This window comes from Balaenoptera ricei, chromosome 8, assembly GCF_028023285.1.
Source record: "Balaenoptera ricei isolate mBalRic1 chromosome 8, mBalRic1.hap2, whole genome shotgun sequence".
Classification (NCBI taxonomy): domain Eukaryota; kingdom Metazoa; phylum Chordata; class Mammalia; order Artiodactyla; family Balaenopteridae; genus Balaenoptera; species Balaenoptera ricei.
Window position 1 is genome coordinate 26,023,424 of NC_082646.1, and position 23,697 is coordinate 26,047,120.

Below are 23,697 nucleotides of genomic sequence, written 5' to 3' on the forward strand. Positions count from 1 at the left end.
AGCTTTTCTACTCAGCCTTGGAGCACAAAGGCCCAGCCAATTCCCAATGACAGTTTCGAAGGTTACTGGTGCAGGTCTCTCTGCGCTTAGCCCACCGTTCAGCTACAGGCTGTAAAGTGCGTTCAGGGAAGAGCAAGAAAGTCTCCAACGCCCCGCATCTTGTGGGGAAGGAACAGCACATTCTCTCCTCAGTGAAGACGTCCTTTCTTGCAGACTGCCAGGCTGGGACTCCTCTTCCGTCTCAGAACACCGAGTTAGGCATAGCGTTGAAATGACCCCTTCCCTCAACGCCGTACACATCTCTTCAAGAACATAAACCCTGTGTGCCCATTCGTTATACCTCACCGCCCTATGAAACACTGAAGAGCTGTGGCTGGATGGTAGGAAACAGTGGCCGTAGTGTCCTTCGTTCATAATCCGGTTCCAAAAGCCCCCCGTGAAAATCTCTTGCTTTCGAGGGCCTAGGGCATATCAAAGGCTGCCAAACACAGCTAAAGGAGGCGAAATAAGAGAAGCAGAACTTGCTCCTGAGAAACTCGTACATACACTGAACCCAAAGCATGCCTCGTCGTGGAGACCGAAGGCCTCCCCAGCTCAGATTTTGGGCCCTGGAACACAGTGCTAACCGCTGCCTTCAAGGAGAGGTAGGCAAGGAATGTTTTCAAGTCTCGCCTGCCTCTCAGGGCCTGTTCAGCTTGAGTGGAAAATATCCACAGCCTGCCCGAACGTCCTGCCGAGCAGCGAGTTGTACTGGAGTGTAGCAAACGCTTCCAAGTTGTCTGAGGGAAACGAGGCCATTGCTGTGGTGTGAACGGCCTTCACTGCCACTCTTTTGGAGCACAGTGCTCTCTGGGCAGGCAGGATAGTTCCTAGAGGAGAAGCATTTGAACAGACGTCTGCCCTGGTATACTTCCTACATCCGCACATCGAGTGTATCTTTCCTACGCTCCAGGCACCAACACGGTGCATAGAACTCCTCCTGATGGAGAGACAGAAGATGCAACGTTTCTTCTAAGGGGCTCGTGAGGGGCGAGGCCTCTTGAGGAGTTGGACCCTCGAATGCCGCTGAAACCACTGAGGTTGATTGCCATGTTATGTTAGCGACACATTGAGAGCATTTCAGGTTCATGGAACCCCGTGCAGTGCGCCATGAGAGAAGAAAACGCAGATGCTGCCTTGACAGGGTTAGATTGAATTGCCTCTGTCTCCCCTCCGAAAACTAACTTTCCCAGAGCCAGCACAGCTTCACGTCCCGAGGAACGTTTCTGCTGTGTGCTAGGATACATGAAAGGAAACCTGGGGACGCTGGGAGACTCTGAGCTGTACGCGGCTTGCCAAAGCTTCTAGACCCTTCAGGGGTCAGTGTGGCCCTTCTGGAGAGTGACACAGCATGTTTCCTAATGGAAACCTAGTGTTACATTTCGGGGACTTTCTGCACAACCTTCCTCAGCCGCTTAGCTGGATGTCCTTGCCCAGAAGCGGCAGTGGCCAAGGAGTTCTTTCCCAGGGGCTCGTGAGACAGCATATCATGCAGAACCGCAGAGAAGGAGACCAGCCTTTCTCTGGGTTTTCAGAGGTTTGCTTTTCTGCCTTTGAGCCTTTGAACTCAGAGATCCAGTCAGCTCCCAATGATACTTTAGAACTGTAGTATTGAAGGTCTCTCTGCCATCAGCCCCCTGCTCAGCTCCCGTCTCCTAGGTGCATTCAGTGAAGTAGCCTCCACTCTGCAGCCTCCCGCACCATGTTGTTTAGGAACGGCACATTTCCTCTTCGTAAAGAAATCTTTTCTTGCAGCCTGCCTGGCCCGAGCTCCTATTCCTTTTCAGAACGCCGAGTTCGTCATAGCCCTGAAATGACCCCTTCCCTCAAGGCCGGACACATCTCTTAAAGACTATACTCCATGGGTCCCCATTCATTACATCTTACCTCCCAAGAAACACAAAGGAGTTGTCGCGTGATGGGAGGAAACAACGGCCTCCTTCTCCTTCTAGGAATACCCCGTTGCCCAAGGTTACGGGCCTTGTCCAGAAGCAACAGTTGCCCAGGATTTCTTTGCTTTGAGCTCGTGAGACAGCATATCATGTAGGACCGCCGAGAAGGAGACCTGCCTCTCTCTGGTTTGGAAGAGGTTAGCTTTTCTACTCAGCCTTGGAGCACAAAGGCCCAGCCAATTCCCAATGACAGTTTCGAAGGTTACTGGTGCAGGTCTCTCTGCGCTTAGCCCACCGTTCAGCTACAGGCTGTAAAGTGCGTTCAGGGAAGAGCAAGAAAGTCTCCAACGCCCCGCATCTTGTGGGGAAGGAACAGCACATTCTCTCCTCAGTGAAGACGTCCTTTCTTGCAGACTGCCAGGCTGGGACTCCTCTTCCGTCTCAGAACACCGAGTTAGGCATAGCGTTGAAATGACCCCTTCCCTCAACGCCGTACACATCTCTTCAAGAACATAAACCCTGTGTGCCCATTCGTTATACCTCACCGCCCTATGAAACACCGAAGAGCTGTGGCTGGATGGTAGGAAACAGTGGCCGTAGTGTCCTTCGTTCATAATCCGGTTCCAAAAGCCCCCCGTGAAAATCTCTTGCTTTCGAGGGCCTAGGGCATATCAAAGGCTGCCAAACACAGCTAAAGGAGGCGAAATAAGAGAAGCAGAACTTGCTCCTGAGAAACTCGTACATACACTGAACCCAAAGCATGCCTCGTCGTGGAGACCGAAGGCCTCCCCAGCTCAGATTTTGGGCCCTGGAACACAGTGCTAACCGCTGCCTTCAAGGAGAGGTAGGCAAGGAATGTTTTCAAGTCTCGCCTGCCTCTCAGGGCCTGTTCAGCTTGAGTGGAAAATATCCACAGCCTGCCCGAACGTCCTGCCGAGCAGCGAGTTGTACTGGAGTGTAGCAAACGCTTCCAAGTTGTCTGAGGGAAACGAGGCCATTGCTGTGGTGTGAACGGCCTTCACTGCCACTCTTTTGGAGCACAGTGCTCTCTGGGCAGGCAGGATAGTTCCTAGAGGAGAAGCATTTGAACAGACGTCTGCCCTGGTATACTTCCTACATCCGCACATCGAGTGTATCTTTCCTACGCTCCAGGCACCAACACGGTGCATAGAACTCCTCCTGATGGAGAGACAGAAGATGCAACGTTTCTTCTAAGGGGCTCGTGAGGGGCGAGGCCTCTTGAGGAGTTGGACCCTCGAATGCCGCTGAAACCACTGAGGTTGATTGCCATGTTATGTTAGCGACACATTGAGAGCATTTCAGGTTCATGGAACCCCGTGCAGTGCGCCATGAGAGAAGAAAACGCAGATGCTGCCTTGACAGGGTTAGATTGAATTGCCTCTGTCCCCCCTCCGAAAACTAACTTTCCCAGAGCCAGCACAGCTTCACGTCCCGAGGAACGTTTCTGCTGTGTGCTAGGATACATGAAAGGAAACCTGGGGACGCTGGGAGACTCTGAGCTGTACGCGGCTTGCCAAAGCTTCTAGACCCTTCAGGGGTCAGTGTGGCCCTTCTGGAGAGTGACACAGCATGTTTCCTAATGGAAACCTAGTGTTACATTTCGGGGACTTTCTGCACAACCTTCCTCAGCCGCTTAGCTGGATGTCCTTGCCCAGAAGCGGCAGTGGCCAAGGAGTTCTTTCCCAGGGGCTCGTGAGACAGCATATCATGCAGAACCGCAGAGAAGGAGACCAGCCTTTCTCCGGGTTTTCAGAGGTTCGCTTTTCTGCCTTTGAGCCTTTGAACTCAGAGATCCAGTCAGCTCCCAATGATACTTTAGAACTGTAGTACTGAAGGTCTCTCTGCCATCAGCCCCCTGCTCAGCTCCCGTCTCCTAGGTGCATTCAGTGAAGTAGCCTCCACTCTGCAGCCTCCCGCACCATGTTGTTTAGGAACGGCACATTTCCTCTTCGTAAAGAAATCTTTTCTTGCAGCCTGCCTGGCCCGAGCTCCTATTCCTTTTCAGAACGCCGAGTTCGGCATAGCCCTGAAATGACCCCTTCCCTCAAGGCCGGACACATCTCTTAAAGACTATACTCCATGGGTCCCCATTCATTACATCTTACCTCCCAAGAAACACAAAGGAGTTGTCGCGTGATGGGAGGAAACAACGGCCTCCTTCTCCTTCTAGGAATACCCCGTTGCCCAAGGTTACGGGCCTTGTCCAGAAGCAACAGTTGCCCAGGATTTCTTTGCTTTGAGCTCGTGAGACAGCATATCATGTAGGACCGCCGAGAAGGAGACCTGCCTCTCTCTGGTTTGGAAGAGGTTAGCTTTTCTACTCAGCCTTGGAGCACAAAGGCCCAGCCAATTCCCAATGACAGTTTCGAAGGTTACTGGTGCAGGTCTCTCTGCGCTTAGCCCACCGTTCAGCTACAGGCTGTAAAGTGCGTTCAGGGAAGAGCAAGAAAGTCTCCAACGCCCCGCATCTTGTGGGGAAGGAACAGCACATTCTCTCCTCAGTGAAGACGTCCTTTCTTGCAGACTGCCAGGCTGGGACTCCTCTTCCGTCTCAGAACACCGAGTTAGGCATAGCGTTGAAATGACCCCTTCCCTCAACGCCGTACACATCTCTTCAAGAACATAAACCCTGTGTGCCCATTCGTTATACCTCACCGCCCTATGAAACACCGAAGAGCTGTGGCTGGATGGTAGGAAACAGTGGCCGTAGTGTCCTTCGTTCATAATCCGGTTCCAAAAGCCCCCCGTGAAAATCTCTTGCTTTCGAGGGCCTAGGGCATACCAAGGGCTGCCAAACACAGCTAAAGGAGGCGAAATAAGAGAAGCAGAACTTGCTCCTGAGAAACTCGTACATACACTGAACCCAAAGCATGCCTCGTCGTGGAGACCGAAGGCCTCCCCAGCTCAGATTTTGGGCCCTGGAACACAGTGCTAACCGCTGCCTTCAAGGAGAGGTAGGCAAGGAATGTTTTCAAGTCTCGCCTGCCTCTCAGGGCCTGTTCAGCTTGAGTGGAAAATATCCACAGCCTGCCCGAACGTCCTGCCGAGCAGCGAGTTGTACTGGAGTGTAGCAAACGCTTCCAAGTTGTCTGAGGGAAACGAGGCCATTGCTGTGGTGTGAACGGCCTTCACTGCCACTCTTTTGGAGCACAGTGCTCTCTGGGCAGGCAGGATAGTTCCTAGAGGAGAAGCATTTGAACAGACGTCTGCCCTGGTATACTTCCTACATCCGCACATCGAGTGTATCTTTCCTACACTCCAGGCACCAACACGGTGCACAGAACTGCTCTCGATGGCGAGAAACAAGACGCAACATTTCTTCTAGGGGGCTCGTGAGGGGCGAGGCCTCTTGAGGAGTTGGACCCTCGAATGCCGCTGAAACCACTGAGGTTGATTGCCATGTTATGTTAGCGACACATTGAGAGCATTTCAGGTTCATGGAACCCCGTGCAGTGCGCCATGAGAGAAGAAAACGCAGATGCTGCCTTGACAGGGTTAGATTGAATTGCCTCTGTCCCCCCTCCGAAAACTAACTTTCCCAGAGCCAGCACAGCTTCACATCCCGAGGAACGTTTCTGCTGTGTGCTAGGATACATGAAAGGAAACCTGGGGACGCTGGGAGACTCTGAGCTGTACGCGGCTTGCCAAAGCTTCTAGACCCTTCAGGGGTCAGTGTGGCCCTTCTGGAGAGTGACACAGCATGTTTCCTAATGGAAACCTAGTGTTACATTTCGGGGACTTTCTGCACAACCTTCCTCAGCCGCTTAGCTGGATGTCCTTGCCCAGAAGCGGCAGTGGCCAAGGAGTTCTTTCCCAGGGGCTCGTGAGACAGCATATCATGCAGAACCGCAGAGAAGGAGACCAGCCTTTCTCCGGGTTTTCAGAGGTTCGCTTTTCTGCCTTTGAGCCTTTGAACTCAGAGATCCAGTCAGCTCCCAATGATACTTTAGAACTGTAGTATTGAAGGTCTCTCTGCCATCAGCCCCCTGCTCAGCTCCCGTCTCCTAGGTGCATTCAGTGAAGTAGCCTCCACTCTGCAGCCTCCCGCACCATGTTGTTTAGGAACGGCACATTTCCTCTTCGTAAAGAAATCTTTTCTTGCAGCCTGCCTGGCCCGAGCTCCTATTCCTTTTCAGAACGCCGAGTTCGGCATAGCCCTGAAATGACCCCTTCCCTCAAGGCCGGACACATCTCTTAAAGACTATACTCCATGGGTCCCCATTCATTACATCTTACCTCCCAAGAAACACAAAGGAGTTGTCGCGTGATGGGAGGAAACAACGGCCTCCTTCTCCTTCTAGGAATACCCCGTTGCCCAAGGTTACGGGCCTTGTCCAGAAGCAACAGTTGCCCAGGATTTCTTTGCTTTGAGCTCGTGAGACAGCATATCATGTAGGACCGCCGAGAAGGAGACCTGCCTCTCTCTGGTTTGGAAGAGGTTAGCTTTTCTACTCAGCCTTGGAGCACAAAGGCCCAGCCAATTCCCAATGACAGTTTCGAAGGTTACTGGTGCAGGTCTCTCTGCGCTTAGCCCACCGTTCAGCTACAGGCTGTAAAGTGCGTTCAGGGAAGAGCAAGAAAGTCTCCAACGCCCCGCATCTTGTGGGGAAGGAACAGCACATTCTCTCCTCAGTGAAGACGTCCTTTCTTGCAGACTGCCAGGCTGGGACTCCTCTTCCGTCTCAGAACACCGAGTTAGGCATAGCGTTGAAATGACCCCTTCCCTCAATGCTGTACACATCTCTTCAAGAACATAAACCCTGTGTGCCCATTCGTTATACCTCACCGCCCTATGAAAGACCGAAGAGCTGTGGCTGGATGGTAGGAAACAGTGGCCGTAGTGTCCTTCGTTCATAATCCGGTTCCAAAAGCCCCCCGTGAAAATCTCTTGCTTTCGAGGGCCTAGGGCATACCAAGGGCTGCCAAACACAGCTAAAGGAGGCGAAATAAGAGAAGCAGAACTTGCTCCTGAGAAACTCGTACATACACTGAACCCAAAGCATGCCTCGTCGTGGAGACCGAAGGCCTCCCCAGCTCAGATTTTGGGCCCTGGAACACAGTGCTAACCGCTGCCTTCAAGGAGAGGTAGGCAAGGAATGTTTTCAAGTCTCGCCTGCCTCTCAGGGCCTGTTCAGCTTGAGTGGAAAATATCCACAGCCTGCCCGAACGTCCTGCCGAGCAGCGAGTTGTACTGGAGTGTAGCAAACGCTTCCAAGTTGTCTGAGGGAAACGAGGCCATTGCTGTGGTGTGAACGGCCTTCACTGCCACTCTTTTGGAGCACAGTGCTCTCTGGGCAGGCAGGATAGTTCCTAGAGGAGAAGCATTTGAACAGACGTCTGCCCTGGTATACTTCCTACATCCGCACATCGAGTGTATCTTTCCTACACTCCAGGCACCAACACGGTGCACAGAACTGCTCTCGATGGCGAGAAACAAGACGCAACATTTCTTCTAGGGGGCTCGTGAGGGGCGAGGCCTCTTGAGGAGTTGGACCCTCGAATGCCGCTGAAACCACTGAGGTTGATTGCCATGTTATGTTAGCGACACATTGAGAGCATTTCAGGTTCATGGAACCCCGTGCAGTGCGCCATGAGAGAAGAAAACGCAGATGCTGCCTTGACAGGGTTAGATTGAATTGCCTCTGTCCCCCCTCCGAAAACTAACTTTCCCAGAGCCAGCACAGCTTCACGTCCCGAGGAACGTTTCTGCTGTGTGCTAGGATACATGAAAGGAAACCTGGGGACGCTGGGAGACTCTGAGCTGTACGCGGCTTGCCAAAGCTTCTAGACCCTTCAGGGGTCAGTGTGGCCCTTCTGGAGAGTGACACAGCATGTTTCCTAATGGAAACCTAGTGTTACATTTCGGGGACTTTCTGCACAACCTTCCTCAGCCGCTTAGCTGGATGTCCTTGCCCAGAAGCGGCAGTGGCCAAGGAGTTCTTTCCCAGGGGCTCGTGAGACAGCATATCATGCAGAACCGCAGAGAAGGAGACCAGCCTTTCTCCGGGTTTTCAGAGGTTCGCTTTTCTGCCTTTGAGCCTTTGAACTCAGAGATCCAGTCAGCTCCCAATGATACTTTAGAACTGTAGTACTGAAGGTCTCTCTGCCATCAGCCCCCTGCTCAGCTCCCGTCTCCTAGGTGCATTCAGTGAAGTAGCCTCCACTCTGCAGCCTCCCGCACCATGTTGTTTAGGAACGGCACATTTCCTCTTCGTAAAGAAATCTTTTCTTGCAGCCTGCCTGGCCCGAGCTCCTATTCCTTTTCAGAATGCCGAGTTCGGCATAGCCCTGAAATGACCCCTTCCCTCAAGGCCGGACACATCTCTTAAAGACTATACTCCATGGGTCCCCATTCATTACATCTTACCTCCCAAGAAACACAAAGGAGTTGTCGCGTGATGGGAGGAAACAACGGCCTCCTTCTCCTTCTAGGAATACCCCGTTGCCCAAGGTTACGGGCCTTGTCCAGAAGCAACAGTTGCCCAGGATTTCTTTGCTTTGAGCTCGTGAGACAGCATATCATGTAGGACCGCCGAGAAGGAGACCTGCCTCTCTCTGGTTTGGAAGAGGTTAGCTTTTCTACTCAGCCTTGGAGCACAAAGGCCCAGCCAATTCCCAATGACAGTTTCGAAGGTTACTGGTGCAGGTCTCTCTGCGCTTAGCCCACCGTTCAGCTACAGGCTGTAAAGTGCGTTCAGGGAAGAGCAAGAAAGTCTCCAACGCCCCGCATCTTGTGGGGAAGGAACAGCACATTCTCTCCTCAGTGAAGACGTCCTTTCTTGCAGACTGCCAGGCTGGGACTCCTCTTCCGTCTCAGAACACCGAGTTAGGCATAGCGTTGAAATGACCCCTTCCCTCAACGCCGTACACATCTCTTCAAGAACATAAACCCTGTGTGCCCATTCGTTATACCTCACCGCCCTATGAAACACCGAAGAGCTGTGGCTGGATGGTAGGAAACAGTGGCCGTAGTGTCCTTCGTTCATAATCCGGTTCCAAAAGCCCCCCGTGAAAATCTCTTGCTTTCGAGGGCCTAGGGCATACCAAGGGCTGCCAAACACAGCTAAAGGAGGCGAAATAAGAGAAGCAGAACTTGCTCCTGAGAAACTCGTACATACACTGAACCCAAAGCATGCCTCGTCGTGGAGACCGAAGGCCTCCCCAGCTCAGATTTTGGGCCCTGGAACACAGTGCTAACCGCTGCCTTCAAGGAGAGGTAGGCAAGGAATGTTTTCAAGTCTCGCCTGCCTCTCAGGGCCTGTTCAGCTTGAGTGGAAAATATCCACAGCCTGCCCGAACGTCCTGCCGAGCAGCGAGTTGTACTGGAGTGTAGCAAACGCTTCCAAGTTGTCTGAGGGAAACGAGGCCATTGCTGTGGTGTGAACGGCCTTCACTGCCACTCTTTTGGAGCACAGTGCTCTCTGGGCAGGCAGGATAGTTCCTAGAGGAGAAGCATTTGAACAGACGTCTGCCCTGGTATACTTCCTACATCCGCACATCGAGTGTATCTTTCCTACACTCCAGGCACCAACACGGTGCACAGAACTGCTCTCGATGGCGAGAAACAAGACGCAACATTTCTTCTAGGGGGCTCGTGAGGGGCGAGGCCTCTTGAGGAGTTGGACCCTCGAATGCCGCTGAAACCACTGAGGTTGATTGCCATGTTATGTTAGCGACACATTGAGAGCATTTCAGGTTCATGGAACCCCGTGCAGTGCGCCATGAGAGAAGAAAACGCAGATGCTGCCTTGACAGGGTTAGATTGAATTGCCTCTGTCCCCCCTCCGAAAACTAACTTTCCCAGAGCCAGCACAGCTTCACGTCCCGAGGAACGTTTCTGCTGTGTGCTAGGATACATGAAAGGAAACCTGGGGACGCTGGGAGACTCTGAGCTGTACGCGGCTTGCCAAAGCTTCTAGACCCTTCAGGGGTCAGTGTGGCCCTTCTGGAGAGTGACACAGCATGTTTCCTAATGGAAACCTAGTGTTACATTTCGGGGACTTTCTGCACAACCTTCCTCAGCCGCTTAGCTGGATGTCCTTGCCCAGAAGCGGCAGTGGCCAAGGAGTTCTTTCCCAGGGGCTCGTGAGACAGCATATCATGCAGAACCGCAGAGAAGGAGACCAGCCTTTCTCCGGGTTTTCAGAGGTTCGCTTTTCTGCCTTTGAGCCTTTGAACTCAGAGATCCAGTCAGCTCCCAATGATACTTTAGAACTGTAGTACTGAAGGTCTCTCTGCCATCAGCCCCCTGCTCAGCTCCCGTCTCCTAGGTGCATTCAGTGAAGTAGCCTCCACTCTGCAGCCTCCCGCACCATGTTGTTTAGGAACGGCACATTTCCTCTTCGTAAAGAAATCTTTTCTTGCAGCCTGCCTGGCCCGAGCTCCTATTCCTTTTCAGAATGCCGAGTTCGGCATAGCCCTGAAATGACCCCTTCCCTCAAGGCCGGACACATCTCTTAAAGACTATACTCCATGGGTCCCCATTCATTACATCTTACCTCCCAAGAAACACAAAGGAGTTGTCGCGTGATGGGAGGAAACAACGGCCTCCTTCTCCTTCTAGGAATACCCCGTTGCCCAAGGTTACGGGCCTTGTCCAGAAGCAACAGTTGCCCAGGATTTCTTTGCTTTGAGCTCGTGAGACAGCATATCATGTAGGACCGCCGAGAAGGAGACCTGCCTCTCTCTGGTTTGGAAGAGGTTAGCTTTTCTACTCAGCCTTGGAGCACAAAGGCCCAGCCAATTCCCAATGACAGTTTCGAAGGTTACTGGTGCAGGTCTCTCTGCGCTTAGCCCACCGTTCAGCTACAGGCTGTAAAGTGCGTTCAGGGAAGAGCAAGAAAGTCTCCAACGCCCCGCATCTTGTGGGGAAGGAACAGCACATTCTCTCCTCAGTGAAGACGTCCTTTCTTGCAGACTGCCAGGCTGGGACTCCTCTTCCGTCTCAGAACACCGAGTTAGGCATAGCGTTGAAATGACCCCTTCCCTCAACTCTGTACACATCTCTTCAAGAACATAAACCCTGTGTGCCCATTCGTTATACCTCACCGCCCTATGAAACACCGAAGAGCTGTGGCTGGATGGTAGGAAACAGTGGCCGTAGTGTCCTTCGTTCATAATCCGGTTCCAAAAGCCCCCCGTGAAAATCTCTTGCTTTCGAGGGCCTAGGGCATACCAAGGGCTGCCAAACACAGCTAAAGGAGGCGAAATAAGAGAAGCAGAACTTGCTCCTGAGAAACTCGTACATACACTGAACCCAAAGCATGCCTCGTCGTGGAGACCGAAGGCCTCCCCAGCTCAGATTTTGGGCCCTGGAACACAGTGCTAACCGCTGCCTTCAAGGAGAGGTAGGCAAGGAATGTTTTCAAGTCTCGCCTGCCTCTCAGGGCCTGTTCAGCTTGAGTGGAAAATATCCACAGCCTGCCCGAACGTCCTGCCGAGCAGCGAGTTGTACTGGAGTGTAGCAAACGCTTCCAAGTTGTCTGAGGGAAACGAGGCCATTGCTGTGGTGTGAACGGCCTTCACTGCCACTCTTTTGGAGCACAGTGCTCTCTGGGCAGGCAGGATAGTTCCTAGAGGAGAAGCATTTGAACAGACGTCTGCCCTGGTATACTTCCTACATCCGCACATCGAGTGTATCTTTCCTACACTCCAGGCACCAACACGGTGCACAGAACTGCTCTCGATGGCGAGAAACAAGACGCAACATTTCTTCTAGGGGGCTCGTGAGGGGCGAGGCCTCTTGAGGAGTTGGACCCTCGAATGCCGCTGAAACCACTGAGGTTGATTGCCATGTTATGTTAGCGACACATTGAGAGCATTTCAGGTTCATGGAACCCCGTGCAGTGCGCCATGAGAGAAGAAAACGCAGATGCTGCCTTGACAGGGTTAGATTGAATTGCCTCTGTCCCCCCTCCGAAAACTAACTTTCCCAGAGCCAGCACAGCTTCACGTCCCGAGGAACGTTTCTGCTGTGTGCTAGGATACATGAAAGGAAACCTGGGGACGCTGGGAGACTCTGAGCTGTACGCGGCTTGCCAAAGCTTCTAGACCCTTCAGGGGTCAGTGTGGCCCTTCTGGAGAGTGACACAGCATGTTTCCTAATGGAAACCTAGTGTTACATTTCGGGGACTTTCTGCACAACCTTCCTCAGCCGCTTAGCTGGATGTCCTTGCCCAGAAGCGGCAGTGGCCAAGGAGTTCTTTCCCAGGGGCTCGTGAGACAGCATATCATGCAGAACCGCAGAGAAGGAGACCAGCCTTTCTCCGGGTTTTCAGAGGTTCGCTTTTCTGCCTTTGAGCCTTTGAACTCAGAGATCCAGTCAGCTCCCAATGATACTTTAGAACTGTAGTACTGAAGGTCTCTCTGCCATCAGCCCCCTGCTCAGCTCCCGTCTCCTAGGTGCATTCAGTGAAGTAGCCTCCACTCTGCAGCCTCCCGCACCATGTTGTTTAGGAACGGCACATTTCCTCTTCGTAAAGAAATCTTTTCTTGCAGCCTGCCTGGCCCGAGCTCCTATTCCTTTTCAGAACGCCGAGTTCGGCATAGCCCTGAAATGACCCCTTCCCTCAAGGCCGGACACATCTCTTAAAGACTATACTCCATGGGTCCCCATTCATTACATCTTACCTCCCAAGAAACACAAAGGAGTTGTCGCGTGATGGGAGGAAACAACGGCCTCCTTCTCCTTCTAGGAATACCCCGTTGCCCAAGGTTACGGGCCTTGTCCAGAAGCAACAGTTGCCCAGGATTTCTTTGCTTTGAGCTCGTGAGACAGCATATCATGTAGGACCGCCGAGAAGGAGACCTGCCTCTCTCTGGTTTGGAAGAGGTTAGCTTTTCTACTCAGCCTTGGAGCACAAAGGCCCAGCCAATTCCCAATGACAGTTTCGAAGGTTACTGGTGCAGGTCTCTCTGCGCTTAGCCCACCGTTCAGCTACAGGCTGTAAAGTGCGTTCAGGGAAGAGCAAGAAAGTCTCCAACGCCCCGCATCTTGTGGGGAAGGAACAGCACATTCTCTCCTCAGTGAAGACGTCCTTTCTTGCAGACTGCCAGGCTGGGACTCCTCTTCCGTCTCAGAACACCGAGTTAGGCATAGCGTTGAAATGACCCCTTCCCTCAACGCCGTACACATCTCTTCAAGAACATAAACCCTGTGTGCCCATTCGTTATACCTCACCGCCCTATGAAACACCGAAGAGCTGTGGCTGGATGGTAGGAAACAGTGGCCGTAGTGTCCTTCGTTCATAATCCGGTTCCAAAAGCCCCCCGTGAAAATCTCTTGCTTTCGAGGGCCTAGGGCATACCAAGGGCTGCCAAACACAGCTAAAGGAGGCGAAATAAGAGAAGCAGAACTTGCTCCTGAGAAACTCGTACATACACTGAACCCAAAGCATGCCTCGTCGTGGAGACCGAAGGCCTCCCCAGCTCAGATTTTGGGCCCTGGAACACAGTGCTAACCGCTGCCTTCAAGGAGAGGTAGGCAAGGAATGTTTTCAAGTCTCGCCTGCCTCTCAGGGCCTGTTCAGCTTGAGTGGAAAATATCCACAGCCTGCCCGAACGTCCTGCCGAGCAGCGAGTTGTACTGGAGTGTAGCAAACGCTTCCAAGTTGTCTGAGGGAAACGAGGCCATTGCTGTGGTGTGAACGGCCTTCACTGCCACTCTTTTGGAGCACAGTGCTCTCTGGGCAGGCAGGATAGTTCCTAGAGGAGAAGCGTTTGAACAGACGTCTGCCCTGGTATACTTCCTACATCCGCACATCGAGTGTATCTTTCCTACACTCCAGGCACCAACACGGTGCACAGAACTGCTCTCGATGGCGAGAAACAAGACGCAACATTTCTTCTAGGGGGCTCGTGAGGGGCGAGGCCTCTTGAGGAGTTGGACCCTCGAATGCCGCTGAAACCACTGAGGTTGATTGCCATGTTTAATTTAGCGACACATTGAGAGCATTTCAGGTTCATGGAACCCCGTGCAGTGCGCCATGAGAGAAGAAAACGCAGATGCTGCCTTGACAGGGTTAGATTGAATTGCCTCTGTCCCCCCTCCGAAAACTAACTTTCCCAGAGCCAGCACAGCTTCACGTCCCGAGGAACGTTTCTGCTGTGTGCTAGGATACATGAAAGGAAACCTGGGGACGCTGGGAGACTCTGAGCTGTACGCGGCTTGCCAAAGCTTCTAGACCCTTCAGGGGTCAGTGTGGCCCTTCTGGAGAGTGACACAGCATGTTTCCTAATGGAAACCTAGTGTTACATTTCGGGGACTTTCTGCACAACCTTCCTCAGCCGCTTAGCTGGATGTCCTTGCCCAGAAGCGGCAGTGGCCAAGGAGTTCTTTCCCAGGGGCTCGTGAGACAGCATATCATGCAGAACCGCAGAGAAGGAGACCAGCCTTTCTCCGGGTTTTCAGAGGTTCGCTTTTCTGCCTTTGAGCCTTTGAACTCAGAGATCCAGTCAGCTCCCAATGATACTTTAGAACTGTAGTATTGAAGGTCTCTCTGCCATCAGCCCCCTGCTCAGCTCCCGTCTCCTAGGTGCATTCAGTGAAGTAGCCTCCACTCTGCAGCCTCCCGCACCATGTTGTTTAGGAACGGCACATTTCCTCTTCGTAAAGAAATCTTTTCTTGCAGCCTGCCTGGCCCGAGCTCCTATTCCTTTTCAGAACGCCGAGTTCGGCATAGCCCTGAAATGACCCCTTCCCTCAAGGCCGGACACATCTCTTAAAGACTATACTCCATGGGTCCCCATTCATTACATCTTACCTCCCAAGAAACACAAAGGAGTTGTCGCGTGATGGGAGGAAACAACGGCCTCCTTCTCCTTCTAGGAATACCCCGTTGCCCAAGGTTACGGGCCTTGTCCAGAAGCAACAGTTGCCCAGGATTTCTTTGCTTTGAGCTCGTGAGACAGCATATCATGTAGGACCGCCGAGAAGGAGACCTGCCTCTCTCTGGTTTGGAAGAGGTTAGCTTTTCTACTCAGCCTTGGAGCACAAAGGCCCAGCCAATTCCCAATGACAGTTTCGAAGGTTACTGGTGCAGGTCTCTCTGCGCTTAGCCCACCGTTCAGCTACAGGCTGTAAAGTGCGTTCAGGGAAGAGCAAGAAAGTCTCCAACGCCCCGCATCTTGTGGGGAAGGAACAGCACATTCTCTCCTCAGTGAAGACGTCCTTTCTTGCAGACTGCCAGGCTGGGACTCCTCTTCCGTCTCAGAACACCGAGTTAGGCATAGCGTTGAAATGACCCCTTCCCTCAACGCTGTACACATCTCTTCAAGAACATAAACCCTGTGTGCCCATTCGTTATACCTCACCGCCCTATGAAAGACCGAAGAGCTGTGGCTGGATGGTAGGAAACAGTGGCCGTAGTGTCCTTCGTTCATAATCCGGTTCCAAAAGCCCCCCGTGAAAATCTCTTGCTTTCGAGGGCCTAGGGCATACCAAGGGCTGCCAAACACAGCTAAAGGAGGCGAAATAAGAGAAGCAGAACTTGCTCCTGAGAAACTCGTACATACACTGAACCCAAAGCATGCCTCGTCGTGGAGACCGAAGGCCTCCCCAGCTCAGATTTTGGGCCCTGGAACACAGTGCTAACCGCTGCCTTCAAGGAGAGGTAGGCAAGGAATGTTTTCAAGTCTCGCCTGCCTCTCAGGGCCTGTTCAGCTTGAGTGGAAAATATCCACAGCCTGCCCGAACGTCCTGCCGAGCAGCGAGTTGTACTGGAGTGTAGCAAACGCTTCCAAGTTGTCTGAGGGAAACGAGGCCATTGCTGTGGTGTGAACGGCCTTCACTGCCACTCTTTTGGAGCACAGTGCTCTCTGGGCAGGCAGGATAGTTCCTAGAGGAGAAGCATTTGAACAGACGTCTGCCCTGGTATACTTCCTACATCCGCACATCGAGTGTATCTTTCCTACACTCCAGGCACCAACACGGTGCACAGAACTGCTCTCGATGGCGAGAAACAAGACGCAACATTTCTTCTAGGGGGCTCGTGAGGGGCGAGGCCTCTTGAGGAGTTGGACCCTCGAATGCCGCTGAAACCACTGAGGTTGATTGCCATGTTATGTTAGCGACACATTGAGAGCATTTCAGGTTCATGGAACCCCGTGCAGTGCGCCATGAGAGAAGAAAACGCAGATGCTGCCTTGACAGGGTTAGATTGAATTGCCTCTGTCCCCCCTCCGAAAACTAACTTTCCCAGAGCCAGCACAGCTTCACGTCCCGAGGAACGTTTCTGCTGTCTGCTAGGATACATGAAAGGAAACCTGGGGACGCTGGGAGACTCTGAGCTGTACGCGGCTTGCCAAAGCTTCTAGACCCTTCAGGGGTCAGTGTGGCCCTTCTGGAGAGTGACACAGCATGTTTCCTAATGGAAACCTAGTGTTACATTTCGGGGACTTTCTGCACAACCTTCCTCAGCCGCTTAGCTGGATGTCCTTGCCCAGAAGCGGCAGTGGCCAAGGAGTTCTTTCCCAGGGGCTCGTGAGACAGCATATCATGCAGAACCGCAGAGAAGGAGACCAGCCTTTCTCTGGGTTTTCAGAGGTTCGCTTTTCTGCCTTTGAGCCTTTGAACTCAGAGATCCAGTCAGCTCCCAATGATACTTTAGAACTGTAGTATTGAAGGTCTCTCTGCCATCAGCCCCCTGCTCAGCTCCCGTCTCCTAGGTGCATTCAGTGAAGTAGCCTCCACTCTGCAGCCTCCCGCACCATGTTGTTTAGGAACGGCACATTTCCTCTTCGTAAAGAAATCTTTTCTTGCAGCCTGCCTGGCCCGAGCTCCTATTCCTTTTCAGAACGCCGAGTTCGGCATAGCCCTGAAATGACCCCTTCCTTCAAGGCCGGACACATCTCTTAAAGACTATACTCCATGGGTCCCCATTCATTACATCTTACCTCCCAAGAAACACAAAGGAGTTGTCGCGTGATGGGAGGAAACAACGGCCTCCTTCTCCTTCTAGGAATACCCCGTTGCCCAAGGTTACGGGCCTTGTCCAGAAGCAACAGTTGCCCAGGATTTCTTTGCTTTGAGCTCGTGAGACAGCATATCATGTAGGACCGCCGAGAAGGAGACCTGCCTCTCTCTGGTTTGGAAGAGGTTAGCTTTTCTACTCAGCCTTGGAGCACAAAGGCCCAGCCAATTCCCAATGACAGTTTCGAAGGTTACTGGTGCAGGTCTCTCTGCGCTTAGCCCACCGTTCAGCTACAGGCTGTAAAGTGCGTTCAGGGAAGAGCAAGAAAGTCTCCAACGCCCCGCATCTTGTGGGGAAGGAACAGCACATTCTCTCCTCAGTGAAGACGTCCTTTCTTGCAGACTGCCAGGCTGGGACTCCTCTTCCGTCTCAGAACACCGAGTTAGGCATAGCGTTGAAATGACCCCTTCCCTCAACGCCGTACACATCTCTTCAAGAACATAAACCCTGTGTGCCCATTCGTTATACCTCACCGCCCTATGAAACACCGAAGAGCTGTGGCTGGATGGTAGGAAACAGTGGCCGTAGTGTCCTTCGTTCATAATCCGGTTCCAAAAGCCCCCCGTGAAAATCTCTTGCTTTCGAGGGCCTAGGGCATACCAAGGGCTGCCAAACACAGCTAAAGGAGGCGAAATAAGAGAAGCAGAACTTGCTCCTGAGAAACTCGTACATACACTGAACCCAAAGCATGCCTCGTCGTGGAGACCGAAGGCCTCCCCAGCTCAGATTTTGGGCCCTGGAACACAGTGCTAACCGCTGCCTTCAAGGAGAGGTAGGCAAGGAATGTTTTCAAGTCTCGCCTGCCTCTCAGGGCCTGTTCAGCTTGAGTGGAAAATATCCACAGCCTGCCCGAACGTCCTGCCGAGCAGCGAGTTGTACTGGAGTGTAGCAAACGCTTCCAAGTTGTCTGAGGGAAACGAGGCCATTGCTGTGGTGTGAACGGCCTTCACTGCCACTCTTTTGGAGCACAGTGCTCTCTGGGCAGGCAGGATAGTTCCTAGAGGAGAAGCATTTGAACAGACGTCTGCCCTGGTATACTTCCTACATCCGCACATCGAGTGTATCTTTCCTACACTCCAGGCACCAACACGGTGCACAGAACTGCTCTCGATGGCGAGAAACAAGACGCAACATTTCTTCTAGGGGGCTCGTGAGGGGCGAGGCCTCTTGAGGAGTTGGACCCTCGAATGCCGCTGAAACCACTGAGGTTGATTGCCATGTTATGTTAGCGACACATTGAGAGCATTTCAGGTTCATGGAACCCCGTGCAGTGCGCCATGAGAGAAGAAAACGCAGATGCTGCCTTGACAGGGTTAGATTGAATTGCCTCTGTCCCCCCTCCGAAAACTAACTTTCCCAGAGCCAGCACAGCTTCACGTCCCGAGGAACGTTTCTGCTGTGTGCTAGGATACATGAAAGGAAACCTGGGGACGCTGGGAGACTCTGAGCTGTACGCGGCTTGCCAAAGCTTCTAGACCCTTCAGGGGTCAGTGTGGCCCTTCTGGAGAGTGACACAGCATGTTTCCTAATGGAAACCTAGTGTTACATTTCGGGGACTTTCTGCACAACCTTCCTCAGCCGCTTAGCTGGATGTCCTTGCCCAGAAGCGGCAGTGGCCAAGGAGTTCTTTCCCAGGGGCTCGTGAGACAGCATATCATGCAGAACCGCAGAGAAGGAGACCAGCCTTTCTCCGGGTTTTCAGAGGTTCGCTTTTCTGCCTTTGAGCCTTTGAACTCAGAGATCCAGTCAGCTCCCAATGATACTTTAGAACTGTAGTACTGAAGGTCTCTCTGCCATCAGCCCCCTGCTCAGCTCCCGTCTCCTAGGTGCATTCAGTGAAGTAGCCTCCACTCTGCAGCCTCCCGCACCATGTTGTTTAGGAACGGCACATTTCCTCTTCGTAAAGAAATCTTTTCTTGCAGCCTGCCTGGCCCGAGCTCCTATTCCTTTTCAGAACGCCGAGTTCGGCATAGCCCTGAAATGACCCCTTCCCTCAAGGCCGGACACATCTCTTAAAGACTATACTCCATGGGTCCCCATTCATTACATCTTACCTCCCAAGAAACACAAAGGAGTTGTCGCGTGATGGGAGGAAACAACGGCCTCCTTCTCCTTCTAGGAATACCCCGTTGCCCAAGGTTACGGGCCTTGTCCAGAAGCAACAGTTGCCCAGGATTTCTTTGCTTTGAGCTCGTGAGACAGCATATCATGTAGGACCGCCGAGAAGGAGACCTGCCTCTCTCTGGTTTGGAAGAGGTTAGCTTTTCTACTCAGCCTTGGAGCACAAAGGCCCAGCCAATTCCCAATGACAGTTTCGAAGGTTACTGGTGCAGGTCTCTCTGCGCTTAGCCCACCGTTCAGCTACAGGCTGTAAAGTGCGTTCAGGGAAGAGCAAGAAAGTCTCCAACGCCCCGCATCTTGTGGGGAAGGAACAGCACATTCTCTCCTCAGTGAAGACGTCCTTTCTTGCAGACTGCCAGGCTGGGACTCCTCTTCCGTCTCAGAACACCGAGTTAGGCATAGCGTTGAAATGACCCCTTCCCTCAACGCCGTACACATCTCTTCAAGAACATAAACCCTGTGTGCCCATTCGTTATACCTCACCGCCCTATGAAACACTGGAGCTGTGGCTGGATGGTAGGAAACAGTGGCCGTAGTGTCCTTCGTTCATAATCCGGTTCCAAAAGCCCCCCGTGAAAATCTCTTGCTTTCGAGGGCCTAGGGCATACCAAGGGCTGCCAAACACAGCTAAAGGAGGCGAAATAAGAGAAGCAGAACTTGCTCCTGAGAAACTCGTACATACACTGAACCCAAAGCATGCCTCGTCGTGGAGACCGAAGGCCTCCCCAGCTCAGATTTTGGGCCCTGGAACACAGTGCTAACCGCTGCCTTCAAGGAGAGGTAGGCAAGGAATGTTTTCAAGTCTCGCCTGCCTCTCAGGGCCTGTTCAGCTTGAGTGGAAAATATCCACAGCCTGCCCGAACGTCCTGCCGAGCAGCGAGTTGTACTGGAGTGTAGCAAACGCTTCCAAGTTGTCTGAGGGAAACGAGGCCATTGCTGTGGTGTGAACGGCCTTCACTGCCACTCTTTTGGAGCACAGTGCTCTCTGGGCAGGCAGGATAGTTCCTAGAGGAGAAGCATTTGAACAGACGTCTGCCCTGGTATACTTCCTACATCCGCACATCGAGTGTATCTTTCCTACACTCCAGGCACCAACACGGTGCACAGAACTGCTCTCGATGGCGAGAAACAAGACGCAACATTTCTTCTAGGGGGCTCGTGAGGGGCGAGGCCTCTTGAGGAGTTGGACCCTCGAATGCCGCTGAAACCACTGAGGTTGATTGCCATGTTATGTTAGCGACACATTGAGAGCATTTCAGGTTCATGGAACCCCGTGCAGTGCGCCATGAGAGAAGAAAACGCAGATGCTGCCTTGACAGGGTTAGATTGAATTGCCTCTGTCCCCCCTCCGAAAACTAACTTTCCCAGAGCCAGCACAGCTTCACGTCCCGAGGAACGTTTCTGCTGTGTGCTAGGATACATGAAAGGAAACCTGGGGACGCTGGGAGACTCTGAGCTGTACGCGGCTTGCCAAAGCTTCTAGACCCTTCAGGGGTCAGTGTGGCCCTTCTGGAGAGTGACACAGCATGTTTCCTAATGGAAACCTAGTGTTACATTTCGGGGACTTTCTGCACAACCTTCCTCAGCCGCTTAGCTGGATGTCCTTGCCCAGAAGCGGCAGTGGCCAAGGAGTTCTTTCCCAGGGGCTCGTGAGACAGCATATCATGCAGAACCGCAGAGAAGGAGACCAGCCTTTCTCCGGGTTTTCAGAGGTTCGCTTTTCTGCCTTTGAGCCTTTGAACTCAGAGATCCAGTCAGCTCCCAATGATACTTTAGAACTGTAGTACTGAAGGTCTCTCTGCCATCAGCCCCCTGCTCAGCTCCCGTCTCCTAGGTGCATTCAGTGAAGTAGCCTCCACTCTGCAGCCTCCCGCACCATGTTGTTTAGGAACGGCACATTTCCTCTTCGTAAAGAAATCTTTTCTTGCAGCCTGCCTGGCCCGAGCTCCTATTCCTTTTCAGAACGCCGAGTTCGGCATAGCCCTGAAATGACCCCTTCCCTCAAGGCCGGACACATCTCTTAAAGACTATACTCCATGGGTCCCCATTCATTACATCTTACCTCCCAAGAAACACAAAGGAGTTGTCGCGTGATGGGAGGAAACAACGGCCTCCTTCTCCTTCTAGGAATACCCCGTTGCCCAAGGTTACGGGCCTTGTCCAGAAGCAACAGTTGCCCAGGATTTCTTTGCTTTGAGCTCGTGAGACAGCATATCATGTAGGACCGCCGAGAAGGAGACCTGCCTCTCTCTGGTTTGGAAGAGGTTAGCTTTTCTACTCAGCCTTGGAGCACAAAGGCCCAGCCAATTCCCAATGACAGTTTCGAAGGTTACTGGTGCAGGTCTCTCTGCGCTTAGCCCACCGTTCAGCTACAGGCTGTAAAGTGCGTTCAGGGAAGAGCAAGAAAGTCTCCAACGCCCCGCATCTTGTGGGGAAGGAACAGCACATTCTCTCCTCAGTGAAGACGTCCTTTCTTGCAGACTGCCAGGCTGGGACTCCTCTTCCGTCTCAGAACACCGAGTTAGGCATAGCGTTGAAATGACCCCTTCCCTCAACGCCGTACACATCTCTTCAAGAACATAAACCCTGTGTGCCCATTCGTTATACCTCACCGCCCTATGAAACACTGGAGCTGTGGCTGGATGGTAGGAAACAGTGGCCGTAGTGTCCTTCGTTCATAATCCGGTTCCAAAAGCCCCCCGTGAAAATCTCTTGCTTTCGAGGGCCTAGGGCATATCAAAGGCTGCCAAACACAGCTAAAGGAGGCGAAATAAGAGAAGCAGAACTTGCTCCTGAGAAACTCGTACATACACTGAACCCAAAGCATGCCTCTTCGTGGAGACCGAAGGCCTCCCCAGCTCAGATTTTGGGCCCTGGAACACAGTGCTAACCGCTGCCTTCAAGGAGAGGTAGGCAAGGAATGTTTTCAAGTCTCGCCTGCCTCTCAGGGCCTGTTCAGCTTGAGTGGAAAATATCCACAGCCTGCCCGAACGTCCTGCCGAGCAGCGAGTTGTACTGGAGTGTAGCAAACGCTTCCAAGTTGTCTGAGGGAAACGAGGCCATTGCTGTGGTGTGAACGGCCTTCACTGCCACTCTTTTGGAGCACAGTGCTCTCTGGGCAGGCAGGATAGTTCCTAGAGGAGAAGCATTTGAACAGACGTCTGCCCTGGTATACTTCCTACATCCGCACATCGAGTGTATCTTTCCTACACTCCAGGCACCAACACGGTGCACAGAACTGCTCTCGATGGCGAGAAACAAGACGCAACATTTCTTCTAGGGGGCTCGTGAGGGGCGAGGCCTCTTGAGGAGTTGGACCCTCGAATGCCGCTGAAACCACTGAGGTTGATTGCCATGTTATGTTAGCGACACATTGAGAGCATTTCAGGTTCATGGAACCCCGTGCAGTGCGCCATGAGAGAAGAAAACGCAGATGCTGCCTTGACAGGGTTAGATTGAATTGCCTCTGTCTCCCCTCCGAAAACTAACTTTCCCAGAGCCAGCACAGCTTCACGTCCCGAGGAACGTTTCTGCTGTGTGCTAGGATACATGAAAGGAAACCTGGGGACGCTGGGAGACTCTGAGCTGTACGCGGCTTGCCAAAGCTTCTAGACCCTTCAGGGGTCAGTGTGGCCCTTCTGGAGAGTGACACAGCATGTTTCCTAATGGAAACCTAGTGTTACATTTCGGGGACTTTCTGCACAACCTTCCTCAGCCGCTTAGCTGGATGTCCTTGCCCAGAAGCGGCAGTGGCCAAGGAGTTCTTTCCCAGGGGCTCGTGAGACAGCATATCATGCAGAACCGCAGAGAAGGAGACCAGCCTTTCTCTGGGTTTTCAGAGGTTTGCTTTTCTGCCTTTGAGCCTTTGAACTCAGAGATCCAGTCAGCTCCCAATGATACTTTAGAACTGTAGTATTGAAGGTCTCTCTGCCATCAGCCCCCTGCTCAGCTCCCGTCTCCTAGGTGCATTCAGTGAAGTAGCCTCCACTCTGCAGCCTCCCGCACCATGTTGTTTAGGAACGGCACATTTCCTCTTCGTAAAGAAATCTTTTCTTGCAGCCTGCCTGGCCCGAGCTCCTATTCCTTTTCAGAACGCCGAGTTCGGCATAGCCCTGAAATGACCCCTTCCCTCAAGGCCGGACACATCTCTTAAAGACTATACTCCATGGGTCCCCATTCATTACATCTTACCTCCCAAGAAACACAAAGGAGTTGTCGCGTGATGGGAGGAAACAACGGCCTCCTTCTCCTTCTAGGAATACCCCGTTGCCCAAGGTTACGGGCCTTGTCCAGAAGCAACAGTTGCCCAGGATTTCTTTGCTTTGAGCTCGTGAGACAGCATATCATGTAGGACCGCCGAGAAGGAGACCTGCCTCTCTCTGGTTTGGAAGAGGTTAGCTTTTCTACTCAGCCTTGGAGCACAAAGGCCCAGCCAATTCCCAATGACAGTTTCGAAGGTTACTGGTGCAGGTCTCTCTGCGCTTAGCCCACCGTTCAGCTACAGGCTGTAAAGTGCGTTCAGGGAAGAGCAAGAAAGTCTCCAACGCCCCGCATCTTGTGGGGAAGGAACAGCACATTCTCTCCTCAGTGAAGACGTCCTTTCTTGCAGACTGCCAGGCTGGGACTCCTCTTCCGTCTCAGAACACCGAGTTAGG